Source organism: Oncorhynchus mykiss, chromosome 6 (assembly GCF_057628025.1).
Source record: "Oncorhynchus mykiss isolate SJ-2025 chromosome 6, ASM5762802v1, whole genome shotgun sequence".
NCBI classification, from domain to species: Eukaryota; Metazoa; Chordata; class Actinopteri; order Salmoniformes; family Salmonidae; genus Oncorhynchus; species Oncorhynchus mykiss.
In genome coordinates, this window is record NC_143027.1 from 17,817,855 (window position 1) to 17,833,455 (window position 15,601).

At 43.2% G+C, this 15,601-nt stretch overlaps 1 protein-coding gene across 1 annotated transcript in view; it reads left to right on the plus strand.

The window, feature by feature from the left end:
• Positions 1–216: 216 nt before the first annotated feature.
• The window catches only part of LOC110525363 (protein FAM222A), a 67,798-nt gene continuing 52,413 nt past the window's right edge, over positions 217–15,601 (plus strand). Inside the window, exon 1 of the mRNA XM_036979495.2 lies at positions 217–1,192. The gene's annotated coding sequence lies outside the window, so the exon portion shown is untranslated. The remainder of the gene's footprint in view (positions 1,193–15,601) is intronic.

Consider the following 15,601-nt stretch of genomic DNA (forward strand, 5'->3'; position numbering starts at 1 on the left):
AATCTCTCTGCTTTCTAGGCAACTACTTATTTCACTGACTAGGATAAACCTTTCCGCGATTAAACAATGTGGTTTCAAACTTGACGCTGACAACGTCACCGTGGTAACAATCCTCAATTATCAATGATTGGCTAACCCGTGGGAACGTTTCAATTCCCTCAGTACAATGATTGGTTGGTGGGCGGTTTAAGGAGCGGTTAGAGTCTGCATCGTTCCGGGTTATTGTCAGTTTCGGCAGCTTTGCACAAGGAGAGGATCGCATCCTGAATAGCAGTGAGCTGCCTTAAACATCCAAATATTTATTCGGACATTATCAATATTGCTTGGTATTTAGATCAAAGAGAAGGTCAACGCAAAGGAATGTTTGGAACTGGTTTTGTCACCTCAATTGGAAATTAGAGTCTATAATCGGGAGGACAGACGTTTTGCGAGAGGCTGTAGACAGACATCGCCGGAGAAAGTGTATGCCAAAGGATTTAATAGCATCTCTTATTTCTCACAACTGCATTTGTTTCAAAGTATTGGAATCTGCACGGTTACTCTGTGCTACAGACAACGTTGAAACATTTTGTTTAGTGGACAAATTCAGATTGATTAGACTAAATAGGTGAACCACTTTGACCTATATGCGTAATTGCTTTGGGGAACAATTCGCATCCATCAATTCTTTTGGATTGAGAATTTCGTTTTGTTACAAATCTTTTTGGAAATATTCACGGGGAAACGAGGAGAAGAAATGACACGATAGCGGATCATTTTACAGGCTAGTTTCGGGGGGCGAAAGGTTGAGTATGAAATGCGTTAGGTGAGAGCACAGTTTAACGGGAGAGACTGACACGCAACACTCCTGAATTTGTCAACCTGTTATTTCCCAGGCTTTGAATTCACGGTCATTCAGCCCAGGAAACGAAACGCATCAGTTACAATAATATTGTTCATTGACGGAAAGAGCAATTCATTTAACCATTGGGTTTTTCAGTTTGGAATCTGATTCACTGTCTGAAAATGTGCATGATACTGAAAGGGGGAGAATAAACTGTATTGCTGTTGATCAACAACGGGTGGTTTTTGGATTTTGGAGAGCGGAATGAAACCTATCTGATTTATCTCTGGACCGCAACGTTCTGAAGCAGACTACTCATCGCCAGCTAACCTGCATGGAATTCTAATCTGCACTACGAAACAATTTATGGTAACTAGCCTATTTTATCTTCAGGTATCAAAACTATAGTCATACATTTATCGCATGCGTAATTTGGGAATTGTGTTGCTGCTAATGGCAGCGGGGTCATTCGGCGAAATGTCTTCATATCCGAATTGATGGATGGAGTGTAAGAAAGCTGGCACATTGCATTAAATTGAAGGATAGTATTGTAGGAAAATAGAATGAGGATGTAAAATGCTGAGTCTACAGTACAGAGATGTTGAAATGACTGGGGTAGGACAGGCTATAAAACCTGTTTTTCATGCGTAGCCTAGGCTAACCTACAATAAAGGACATGTTGTAAAATCGATGTCAGTTACTTAGTGGATTTAGGATCTGCTTTGACGTGTTGTATTTGTTCTTTTCAGGGATAGGGAGCAATTGAGTATATTGTCGGAAGTATTCTACACAAGGAATTATTTTGTGTATGCCCCCATGTGTCATATTATTTTTAATGAGCGGTGGGTGAAGAGTTTCAGCGGCAATTAATTATTTTCACCCCCAAGTATAACTGGTTTAGTTTCTTTAAATAGTTGATGACATTCACTGATGTTGATTAAGGACGCGCTTAGATGTGATCTTCCTCAAATGAACGAGCATCACCAGTGCGTAATTCCTCAGAACTTTTCAGTTGGAGCTCGGTGTCATAGCCTATGTTCTATATAGCCATTAAGTACAGGCTATACCCAAGTACATGCGACACACACAATATCAGGCTACTGTAAACAGCAGGTGCTGACCTGGAAAAAAGTACATATTTTTAATCTGTGTAGGATGTAACATGGGGGACCATCAGGCTACACATGCACCTCTTCAGCGACCAGAAGACACACACACACACAAACACACTGATAAGCAAAGGGGTTTCATTTTTTCCTGTGAAATTCCTGGAGTTTGTGGCTAGTTAACAGGCCTAGATAATCCATGTATTCATAGACCACTATAGGCCAGGCCTCTGCTAAAAGTATCTCTGCATTGTTTCAGTGGCTGGATAGTGGAGTACAGTACAGTGGACTTTACCCTGGTCCCTTACTTGCTCATTGATAATCTTACATGGGACCCCTCTACCTCCAGGGCCAGTAGCCTGGCAGTTTTTATTCAAAACAGAAATAAATCCATACAGGAAATCATTAAAGCAAGGTTTTTGTTGTTAAAACTAAAAGCGGTGCCAGCCAAACTCAACTTTATGTTGGGTGAATGCAATAATACTAGCCTATGTTTCATACTCCGTCTTTGATTTAAATGCCTCCCAAAACCATCTAAAAAGCAAAACACATTTTATACCGTTGCCTGAACTTTCAACAAGTATCCTTCTTAATGTGCAAAGAGTTGGTTGAAGGACAGATTTAATTTTGGCTAAGATATTAAAGCGGAAGTAATATACTAAGCAAGCCCAGGCACTATATCAATTTTCACTGAAATACTATTTCAATTTGATTGATTGATAGCATTGGGGTGAATGCTCTGTACTCTTTGCTTATTAAAACTGCAGTCTTGAGTGAATAAGTAAGGTTTGCTCATGAATATCTTCATAATAGCTTCACTTTAATTTCCTGTTCTATGTATTAATATTATTTTAATCCCAAAATGGTTTGATTGTCTTAATGCAGACCCAGAGACAACAATACCGAACTACGGTGTGTGCAATGCCACTGCAAACATACCTTGGATGATATACACTACTCTTCAATAGTTTTGGGTCACTTAGAAATGTCTTTTTTTTCTGAAAGAAAGGCAACTTTTTTTGTCCATTAAAATAACATCCAATTGAACAGAAATACAGTGTAGACATTATTAATGTTGTAAATTACTATTGTAGCTGGAAACGGTGTATTTTTTTATATTTTTTTATGGAATAACACCAGTCTCAATGTCAACAGTGTAGAGGCGACTCTGGGATGATGGCCTTCTAGGCAGAGTGGCAAAGAAAAAGCCATAACTCAGACTGGGCAATAAAAAGAAATGATTAAGATGGGCAAAAGAACACAGACACTGGACAGAGGAACTCTGCCTAGAAGTCCAGCATCCTGGAGTCGCCTCTTCACTGTTGACATTGAGACTGGTGTTTTGTGGGTACTATTTAATGAAGCTGCCAGTTGAGGACTTGTGAGGCGTCTGTTTCTCAAAATAGGCATTCTAATGTACTTGTCCTCTTCCTCAGTTGTGCACCGGGGCCTCCCACTCCTCTTTCTATTCCGGTTAGAGCCAGTTTTCTCTGTTCTGTGGAGGGAGTAGTACAAAGCGTTGTATGAGTTTACAGTTTTTGTAAATTTCTCACATGGAATAGCGTTCATTTCTCAGAACAAGAATAGACTGACGAGTTTCAGAAGAAAGTATTTTTTTTCTGGCCATTTTGAGCCTGTAATTGAACCTACAAATACGGATGCTCCAGATACTCAACTAGTCTAAAGAAGGACAGTTTTTAAAAATTGATTCTTTAATCAGAACAACAGAGTTGCAATTTTTTTTTCTAATGATCAATTATCCTTTTAAAATGATAAACTTCGATTAGCTAACACAACGTGCCATAGGAACGAACACAGGTTGCTGATAATGGGCCTCTGGATGCCTATGTAGATATTCCATTAAAAAAATCTGCCTTTTCCAGCTACAATTGTTAATGTTGTAAATTACTATGTCTACACTTTATTTCTGATCAATTTGATGTTCTTTTAATTAACAAAAAATATGATTTTCTTTCAAAAACAAGGACATTTCTAAGTGGCCCCAAACTTTTGAACGGTAGTGTATATATAAAAAATAATCTGCTCTGGTTTATCTTCAATAGATATTAATTTCTAAGCTTACTGTGCCAGCTAGATTATTTGTGATTTGAAAAAATTATATTTACAGAAATGTAATAGCATATTTATTTTCCAAAGAGGCATTTAGTTTATTCTGAATAGGATACATTTTCATTAAATTATAGGTAATGGAAAGCAGGGATCCTATCTTGTGGCTCAGCTTCCACAACCATTGACAATAAAAGTTGCTTCTTTCTTTCCAGGAAACACATTTAGGCAAAACATTTTAGTGACACCTTTTCTCTCAAAGGCATCCAAATAGCATCTCATTTAGATATTGATCTGAGTTCCTGTTACTGTTATTTTGTTATTTCTTTTGCGCTTTGTGTAACTTATTTTTTAACTCACCGTGTACATAATGTTGCTGCTACTGCCTCTTATGCCCGAAAATAACTTCTGGACATCAGAAAAGCGATTACTCACCGCGGACTGGAAGAAACTTTGTCCTTTAAAACCTCTTACAGACACCGAGACGCCAGCGTCTCACCTAGCCAACAGGAAATGGAAATGCGTAGCGCCAAATGCTAATAGTACTCGCTAAAACTCAAACTTTCATTAAATCACACATGCAGGGTACTCAATTAAAGCTACACTCCTTGTGCATCTAGCCAACAAGTCAGATTTTAAAAATGCTTTTCGGCGAAAGCATGAGAAGCTATTATCTGATAGCATGCAACACCCCGAAATACCTGAAGGAGGTGTAAACAAAATAATTAGCGTAGCCGGCGCTACACAAAACGCAGAAATAAAATATAAAACATGCATTACCTTTGACAAGCTTCTTTGTTGGCACTCCAATATGTCCCATAAACATCACAATTGGTTCTTTTTTTCGATTAAATCCGTCCATGTATACCCAAAATGTCAATTTGTAAAGCCCGTCTGATCCAGAAAAAAACAGCTTTCCAAAACGCAACGTCATTTTTTAAAATTCAAAAAGTTGCCTATAAACTTTGCCAAAAACCTTCAAACTACTTTTGTAATCCAACTTTAGGTATTTATAAAAGTTAATAATCGATCAAATTGATCACGGGGCGATCTGTATCCAATAGCTGCAAGTCAACAAAGCATGGACGATTTTCTCTCTTTCATATCCATCCAGCGTGTACCCACTGACAGGAAGTGCCTATTCTTAATTTCACCAAGGATAAACTTCAACCCAATTCCAAGACTGGTGACATCGTGTGGAAGCTGTAGGAACTGTAAACTGGGCGCTATCTATTTTCCCTTGCCATAGACAATACATTGAACTGGCGGAGGGATTTTTTCTTTTTTTGACCAGTTTTTCCTTGGGGTTTCACCTGCTACACACATTCTGTTATAGTCACAGACATGATTTAACCAGTTTTATAGACTTCAGAGTGTTTTCTATCCACACATACTAATCATATGCATATGCTATATTCCTGGCATGAGTAGCAGGACATTGAAATTGTGCACGCTTTTTATCCAAAAGTTGAAAGAATGCGCCCAGATCTTTAAGAGGTTTTTAACGAGTCTGACCAGAAAGATATCCTGCTTTCACTGGAACAGGCCCAGATCCAGGACTTTTGCGTGAAGAAAAGACGCCGGAAAAGGGGTAACCGATTGGGGATCCTTCTGAGAATCCGGAGGTGAGCAAGTAAACTCCCAATGCCTTCCATTCTCCTTGCTAACAAGCAATCTTTAGAAAATAAAATTGAAGACCTACTACTAAGATTTTACTACCAATGGAACATTAAAAACTGTAACATCTTATGTTACACCGTGACGTGGCTGAACGAAGAAACAGACAATATAGAGCTGGCAGGATTTTCCATGCACCGGCAGAACATAGACGCTACCTCTGGTAAGACGAGGGGTGGGGGTGTGTCTTTTGTCAATAACAGCTGGTGCGCAATGTCTAATATTAAAGAAGTCTCGAGGTATTGCTTGCCTGAGGTGGAGTACCTTATGATAAGCTTTAGACCACACTATCTACCAAGAGAGTTCTCATCTGTATTATTCGTAGCCGTCTATTTACCACCACAAAGTGAAGCTGGCACTAAGACCGCTCTCAACCAACTCTATAAGGCCATAAGCAAAGAAGAAAATTCTCACCCAGAAGCGGCGCTCCTAGTGGCCGGAGACTTTAAAGCATGCAAACTTAAATCAGTTTTAACAAATTTATACCAGCATGTCACATGTGCAACCAGGGGGGGGAAAAATCCTAGACCACCTTTAATCCACACACAGAGATGCATACAAAGCTCTCCACTACCCTCCATTTGGCAGATCTGAACACAAATCTATCCACCTTATTCCTGCTTACAAGCAGAAACTAAAGCAGGAAGTACAAGTGACTCGTTCAATACGGAAGTGGTCAGATGACGCGGATGCTAAACTACAGGACTGTTTTGCTAGCACAGACTGGAATATGTTCTGGGATTCATCCAATGGCATTGAGGAATACATCACCTCAGTCATCGGTTTCATCAATAAGTGCATTGACGAAGTCGTCCCCACAGTGACTGTACGTACATATCCCAACTAGAAGCCATGAATTACAGGCAACATCCGCATCAAGCTAAAGGCTATAGCTGCTGCTTTCAAGGAGCGGGAGACTAATCTGGATGCTTATAAGAAATCCCGCAATGCCCTCAGACGAACCATCAAACAAGCAAAGCATCAATACACGATTAAGATTTGAATCCTACTACACTGACTCTGGCACTCGTCGGATGTGGCAGGGCATGAAAACTATTATGGACTAAAAAGGGAAACCCAGACGCGAGCTGCCCAGTGACGCAAGGCAAGCAACATGCTTGCTTCGAGGCAAGCAACACTGAAGCATGCACGAGAGCACCAGCTGTTCTGGATGATTGTATGATAATGCTCTCGGTAGCCATTGTGAACGAAACCTTTCAACAGATTAACATTAACAAATCCGCTGGGCCAGGTGGATTACCAGGACGTACTCAAAGCATGCGCGGACCAAGTGTCTATACTGACATTTTCAACCTCTCCCTGATTGAGTCTGTAATTCCTTAATGTTTCAAGCAGACCACCATAGTCCCTGTGCCCAAGGAAGTGAAGGTTAGTGAAGCGACTCCTGTGGCGGGCCGGGTGTAGTGCGCGCTAACCAAGGTTGCCATGTGCACGGTGTAGCCTCCGACACATTGCAAGCAACACCGGGTTGGAGGCGCGCTGTGTTAAGAAGCAGTGCGGCTGGTTGGGTTGTGTATCGGAGGACGCATGACATTCAGCCTTCGTCTCTCCCGAGCCCGTACGGGAGTTGTAGCGATGAGACAAGATAGTAGCTTGGATTGGATACCACGAAATTGGGGAGAAAAAGGGGTAAAAATTCAAAGTCCCCTCCTGTTCACCCACGACTGGCACGACTCCAACCCCACAACAGTGTCGTCAGCCTGATCACCGGCAACGATTAGACGGCCCTGGCAGTGTGGTGCCAGGGCAACAACCTGTCTTCATTGTGAGCAAGACAAAGGAGCTGATCGTGGACTACAGGAAAAGGCGGGCCGAACAGGCCCCCATTAACATCGACGGGGCTGTAGTGGAGTGGGTCGAGAGTTTCAAGTTCTTTGGTGTCCACAGCGAATTATGCGGCTCCTGTGGGGTGCTGGTTTTGTTCTTGTTCTGTTCCTTCCAGACATGATTTCCTTGCCTTTGGCTGTGAGGACGAAGTAGTAATGTGCTGTATCCTAGCAGGCGTTCATCCACTGTAACCCATAGTGATGGCAGGCAGTAGACTTTTCATCAGGCTCTACAAGAGTGGAACTATAACTTAGCCTGGTCCCCTAGCCTAGCTACTACTATAGGTGCGTTAGCCAACTCTTCTGTTGTAATACCTTGTGTGGCATGGCAACAATTTGAAGAGTTGCCTACAGCCCATCCAACATTATGGGACCAGGCTAAGTTAAAGCACTCCATTCCTCCTCAGTGATGGGCTAACCAGTTTTCAAAGTTGTTAATATACAACCCCATCATGCAGAATGGTTCAAATGCAGTTATGCATTTGAGATACAAGATGGAATCTCCAAGAGGACCTTGACCCCATTGAAGATAGTTATGTGAATCCTATAAGGTTTCAGGTTTGCGCAGAGAAGATAAATATAGTGGATGGGGAGGGGCCTTTTTATTTATTTATCTATGGGTGCTCTTGTGCCAAAAGGGGTCCCCTACCCCTCAGTAGTGCATTAAGGCCTTGGATCCCCCCCCCCCCCTGTGTGTGTGTGTGTGTGTGTGTGATGGCCTCATCAACAATTATGCATGAAGGAAGTTTTGATTTGCAGTGGAGGCTTGGGTGCCATTTGATTCACTATTGTGTGTTTTCCCGTGTTTCTTATTATCTCTAGAACTCTTTATTGCCTCTTGTTTCCCTGCCAGAAGCAGCTAGGGATGGTTTTATCTCGTGCGAGCGTCTGATTAATCTCTCTTCTCCCAATGCTGTTGTACTTTAATCTTGAATGGGCACTATCGGATTCTCCTCGCCTATTGAGGAAGATCAAGCTTTAGTGGAACAAGGAACTGCACATCATCCTAATCTCCTTCTCTGCTGGATTTTGGTTGGCTATCCTCCCTTGGGGCTTTGTACTGTTTCTACAAAAGCAGGAAATACATCAGCAAGATAAAGATGTTTTCTCTTTATGCTTTGGTCATTAATTCTCAGTTGACATTAGCCAGCACTTTACAGCTCTGCTTGTTGGTTCATTACCTGGCTGAAGGAGCTGTCAGCTCGAATTATCAGGGTCAATGATTGACAAAGTTGCAAATAGCCATATGACCTAAATTGGTTGAACTTTTGTCAGCCATTTAAAAAAAAAAAAAGATTATGTAGCTCTGGCTATGGGTGCCCAGTGCCCTTTACATATTGCCAGTTTTACACAGGGGATGGAGGCCCTATGTGAATAACCTAGATCATCCTTAGGGTCTGTGCCGTAGATGGGCTTCAGCTGTATGGATGTGTCGTGGATTAATTTGTTTAAGTAGAATGCAGTCGATTCAGACATAAGCTGCGGACTACAATTTTGCTCATCCAATTCTGTTTATTATGTATCATTGAAAAACAATAGGCATTGTGCATGCTAGCCTGGAGTGTGTGTGACAATGGCTACATTACTTAATGTTGCCAATGGATACTACATATGTGGGTGACACAGCGACTGTTAGCTGTTGTGACAAAAAAATAGTCTGTTACCCTATTCTGATGGTGTTGCTGTAAAGGTAATGACATTTCCACTGACTGGAGAAAACAATGTTATCTGGTCTGCATGGTAATTGGAGAAAACACCCCTCTTCGTTTCCCCAGCTCAGCGTGAATCCAACACCATTTAATAAAACTCTGTAGATTTTGATCTTTTATTGCCGGGCCTAGCAGCGGCAACACAGAATGGAAAGCCGAGGCGTGCACGGATAAAACTCATTCAATTTTACCTGTTGAATTTTAACCATGCTGGAGACGGATTTGTGAGAGGGCATGTGAGGGGGGAGGGGTGGGGGAGTTGCTATATGGGCAATTAGACTTTGAACCATTTCCACTGCAAATTTTACAAAAACACATTTAATTGAAGTGTGCAGATGCAAAGTTTGGTAACAGAATGACGGTTTGCTGTTTGTTCCACCATTCGGTTGCGTCATTGTAAAATGTTCAGTGGAAATTGTTAAAAGCAGTCCTTGTGCATAGAGTTGTATGGTTTGTTTAACTTTGCAATCCTTGATTTTTGTTTGACATGCATCACTCTGTTACCGTGGAACTACCCATATGTTTCTAGCATAAACTCACTGTTGCCCTGATCTGAGCAGAGGAGTAGACAGGAATTTCCATCATTTTCTCTTGTGTTATTGCTTGTGTCAAGACAGGGTTGGAAATCCTTGTGATATTAGACCCTCAGGCCTCCTGGCGTCTCTATGCCTGCGTCTACTCACGTATAGAAATATTGGCATGAGGACACGTATGGACACACACACACACACACACTCTCCCTCTCTCTCCTAGCGCCTGTTTTATTACCTCCTGCCTGCTGCTGGAATTGCTTTCCTCCCCCGACTAAGCCAGGCAAAGCCGGCTTTATTGTGTTAACCTATTTGTGTGTCGAGAGCGATTGCCGCGTTCTTTATCTCTGTTTGTATTCTGACGGAGAGACTGCAACGAGGGGGCCAGTGGAGCCAGGCGAGCCACCAGAGTTAGACGGATGGCCGGTCACCTCGCTCCACTCCCGAGGATAATGACTAGTTGCTAAGCAATCCCCCCTCCCACCCTGCCTGACTGGCATCCAGAGTAATCACTTTTTATCTCTCAGATGTCATGTATAATTATAAGCCCATCGCCATCCTCGGAAATCTGCCTAATGGGTCTTTTCATTTATTTAGGTGAGTGGATATGGAATTAGAGATTTGGGTGGGGGTTGGAGCTCGATTGGTTTTCTTAGATTACAGAGTGCCGTAACAACCGTGTTCGGTGTGTGTGTTGATCCTTTTCCCCATATATAAGTTCAAACTGCCTGCTGTCGTATATACGCTGAAGCATTATCTACTTGGTGGTCAGCCATTGATAGAGTTTGACCAGGATTATTCCACTGGCTAAATGTCATTCTCAGTGTGAGAGCTATGCTGGTTATCCTCTCTCTTGCTCTCTCTTCAGAGACCAAATGGGATCAGAGCTCAGGTTTGTAGGCTCTTAGTTTTATTAACATTTTTATTGAGTTGAAGGAATTGTTGACCCTTGGTGGCATAATGAATTGCCTGCTCTGCTTGGCAGAAATGACTGGCACGGCTTCAACCTTTTTTTAACCCAAGATTTTTGCTTTGACGATTGAGCAGGTAAATTCAGTTGTTTCGCTCTTTTGCTACGACAACTCCAGTGTTGCCCTGCAAAGAACCTTGGTGTGACCCTGGACAACACCCTGTCGTTCTCTGCAAACATCAAAGCAGTGACACACTCCTGCAGTTTCATGCTCTACAACCTTCGTAGAGTACGACCCTACCTCACACAGGATGCGTTGCAGGTCCTAATCCAGGCACTTAATCTCCCATCTGGACTGCTGCAACTCACTGATGACTGGGCTTCCCGCTTGTGCCATCAAACCAATGCAATTTATCCAGAATGCTGCAGCCCGCCTGGTGTTCAACCTTCCCAAGTTCTCCCATCTCACCCCGCTCCTCCGCACACTCCACTGGCTTCCAGTCGAAGTTCGCATCCTCTACAAAACCATGGTGCCTTAGTGGTGGAACCAGCTACCCCCTGAAGCTAGGACAGCAGAGTCCCTGGCCAACTTCTGAATGTACCTGAAACCCTACCTCTTCAAAGAGGTATCTTTAAATAATCCCGTCCCCCCCCCCCTTTATATTTTTAAATAAAACCACTTTCCTGAACCAACACTTGCGATTTCTCACAACTACTTTATTAAGGAAAAGTGTAAATCAAATTGTATTTGTCACATGCGCTGAATACAACAGGGGTACAGTAAAATGCTTACTTACAAGACCTTAACCAAGCAGTATTAAGAAAATAACAACAACAGAAAAATTAAGAGCTAAAAATAACAAATAATTAAAGAGCAGCAGTAAATAACAATAGTGGGGCTGTATACAGGGGGTACCGGATACAGAGTCAATGTGCGAGGGCACCAGTGTCGAGGTAATTGAGGTAATATGTACATGTTGGTAGAGTTATTAAAGTGACTATACATAGATAATAACAGAGAGTAGCAGAGGGGGAGGGGAAATTCATGTTCAGGAGTCTTTATGGCTTGGGGGTAGAAGCTGTTTACAAGCCTCTTGGACCTTGACTGGCTGTAAAACCTTTTGAGGATCTGAGGACCCATGCCAAATCTTTTTGAGGGCAAATAGGTTTTGTCGTGCACTCTTCACGACTGTCTTGGTGTGCTTGGACCATGTTAGTTTGTTGGTGATGTGGATGCCATGGATCTTGAAGCTCTCAACTTTCTCCACTACAGTCCCTTCGATGAGAATGGGGGCGTGCTCAGTCCACCTTTTCCTGTAGTCTACAATCTACTCTGTCTTGGTTACATTGAGGGAGAGGTTGTCCTTGCAGCACACGGTCAGGGCTCTGACCAATTCCCTATATGCTGTCTCATCATTGTCGGTGATCAGGCCTACCTCTGTTGTCATCAGCACACTTACTGATGGTGTTGGAGTTGTGCCTGCCGTGTAGTCGTGAGTGAACAGGGAGTACAGGAGGTGACTGAGCACGCACCTCTGAGGGGCCCCCATGTTGAGGATCAGCATAGTGGATGTGTTGTTACATACCCTTACCACCTGGGGGAGGCCTGTCAGAAAGTCCAGGATCCAGTTGCAGAGGGAAGTGTTTAGTCCTAGGGTCCTTAGCTTAGTGATGAGCTATGAGGGCACTATGGTGTTGAACGCTGAGCTGTAGTCAATGAATAGCATTCTCACATATGTGTTCCTTTTGTCCATGTGTGGAGTGCAATAGAGATTGCATCATCTGTGGATCTGTTGGGGCGCTATGCAAATTGGAGTGGGTCTAGGGTTTCTGGAATAATGGTGTTGATGTGAGAAATGACTAGCCTTTCAAGCATTTCATGGCTACTGATGTGAGTGCTATGGGCCCGTAGTCATTTAGGCAGGTTACCTTAGTGTGATTGGGCACAGGGACTATGGTGGTCTGCTTGAAACATGTTGGTATTATGGACTCTGAAAGGGAGAGGTTGAAAATGTCAGTGAAGACACTTGCCAGTTGGTCAGCCCATGCTCAGAGTACATGTCCTGGTAATCCGTCTGGTTGTGGTTGTCCCACCTAGCTATCTGAAGATGAATTCTCTGGATAAGAGCATCTGCTAAATGACTAAAATGTTAATGGGGGGGGGGGGGGGGGGGCAACTCATTGGCCATCTCATTGGCCATCTCATCCATCTCTTTCTGGTGTTCGCTCAACTGTGAGCTGCTTCACTCAGTCTCGTTTCAGAGAGACAGAGAGAGACTCAAATCGTTACTACGTCCGTTGCTTGGTTTGACAGCTTCCCCCACCCGGGGAACTTCATACAGACATATGAAACCCCCCTCCCTCCCTCCCCATGTGGTATGGTTCTGTGACTGCTTCTCCGGGAAGGAAGGTCCTGAAAGACCACGGAAGTGTGTCAAGCATGTTCAGCCTACCTGACTACTGTACTGAGTCAGTAGACTTAACTACTGACCATTATAAATAGATTTACTAGAAGGGGGGGGGGGGGCACCTTAGACCACAGAAATTTGACTGCACCCTCATGAGTACACTCAAATGGCTGACATGGTTTTTCACATATAGTCTGTCACACTATACATTGTCACTGGAATACGCCCACCCAATGAGACTTGAAGAGCTGATTGTTTGGCGACGCCTACTTAGGGAACATCCACTCTGTGCAGCATCAAACAACCAAAATGAAAAATAGAATGGATCTGTGATCCTGTCATTTTGGTTGTCATGCATTGTAAATGAAACATTTTTATTTAAACCAACAAGTAAAAAACTCTTAACGCACCCTTTCAGAAGGGCCAACTACACGTATCATTCTTTATTTGATGGGTGTGAGAGCCCTGTTTTTGACATTGTTAAATTCCTCAAGTGTTGCCTCTGTCTGCAGCTCTTGTTCACATTCCAAGCAGCATCCCTCCTAACAATTCTCAACCTCTGTGTGTCCGTGTGCACATGCGTGTGTGTGTAAACAAAGTCCCAGCGAGTGAGGTGTAATGGCCTGGAACTGACAAGAACCCACTGGGAGATTCTCTCCCTCTCGCCTCCCTCGCTTCCAAGCTCATGGCAGCATGGAGAGAGGGAGAGAGAGAGAGTGAGGACGAGGAGGCCCATAAAGCCGTCTGAGTGGGGAGAGCCGAGTGGCAGTCCTGTCTGTCAGCCACAAAGCAGGATCTGAGAGGGAAAGCTTGCATGGGACTTCCTCCTGGGATCAGCCTGGGAGAAAGGGAGGAAAGCAGATGCTCACTGAGCTTTTTTTCTGTCTCTGTCTCTGTTTCTTTCTCTCACCGCATCGCTTGCTTTATCCTCTCTCCCCCTCTCTCATGCTGTCCGTCTTTAGCTTCTTTCATGCTGTTGGTGCAATAGTACATGGAAGAGGAAAATCTTGTACAGATGTTGAATCTTAATTTGAGCCAGTTTGGTACAGCAGGAAAATAATCCGGTGGCAACAGGAATTATTATTTGGATTATAATTAATAGCTAGTTTTGTAGGGGTTGATGTCTGAAATTTCTGTGGGAATTAAAAACTTCAAAAAAATGTAAACCTCAAATACACTAGATCTTTTAAATGTCCTGCATTGCATCAAAGTTCTCCTGCAACAGGGTGATAAAATTAAGATCCTACATCTGTACATATAATAGCACAGGGTTCTTTATGGACTGACTGAGAAAAGCTCAGTTCTATAAGTGACACTGCCATCCACCTTCCTTGACTTGGACTGTTTTTGTTAGGAGCCAGAAGTAGTGGATGTACTATTTTAAAAACGGGCTTTTCAGGCATATAATGCTGGTTGTCTCCCTTTAGACTGACAGCGGCTGCTTAAACTGCAATAGGTTTAAGCAAAGTTTGATGGATACCGTTGACTGGAGCTGAGAGAGAGAATGCCTGGATGTCTCCAATTAAGTGTCACGTAAGGCTCGTCTCCAGTCCCGTTTTCATTTTGTTCTCCATTGACGGTGACGAGGCCGTGCTGCCAATTGTACCAGGGGATTGTGAGGAAGACATTTGGTGATAACGCATCATTGTGCCGATGATTGAGGGGCGAATCCGGCATTACACAGCCATACGGCTGTGTAGTGGTGAAACCTCTCCTCCCTTCCTCCAGCCCCCATTCTCCACAGTCCCCACCGAGCCCGTCGGTGACAAGGAAATAGTCTGCTCCTGACCTATGGTTTTAGCATTCAAATGTCTTCCGTTGATGCCCCACCACTGTGATTGGCAGCTGGACCTGAAAGTACAATCGTGTGGTGGCGAGGGAGGCAGCCAGTTGGTAACCGTGACAATGGTCTCTCGTTGCCTTGTTTTCACACTTTTCCTGCTGTCACAGAAACCCCTCCGATTTCATTTCAACCACAACAACAGCATCCTATTAATCTTTTAAAGAAGAGCAAAGAAGCAGTATTGCTTGCCGAGAACTTAGATGAGCTCATTCAGAGACCACACTGAAAAGGAAAAAGGAGAAGAAACAGGGCTGGGTTAGGTCTCATTTGTGGCAGGAAAATTGAGCCTCCAATGTTAGAAGTCTAATCTTGGTCTGCTGCTGTGGGGGCATGCGGAGTCAAAAGCACACTGGCCCTACCTGATACTCTAGTACGGTCAACATTTTAGGACTCCCTCAGCCACTCCTCTCCTAAATGACTCCAGCAGGTGTCTGTACTCTGATCTGGAAGAAATCCCTGTATTTATAGCTAGTTCCAAGCATATATGGAATTGTCGATCAGTTTTGTTATGGGAGAATATCTTTGGAAATAAACTGCTTTCTGTAGCAGCAGTGTGTTTCAATGTTGCTACAGTATATTCCGACATGGCGGAGCACTGAGCCGTCATGGTGTAGCCATCTCAATGAGACATGCAACAGTAACCAGGCCAACAAGTCACTCTGTGCATAACAGAACAGGGAC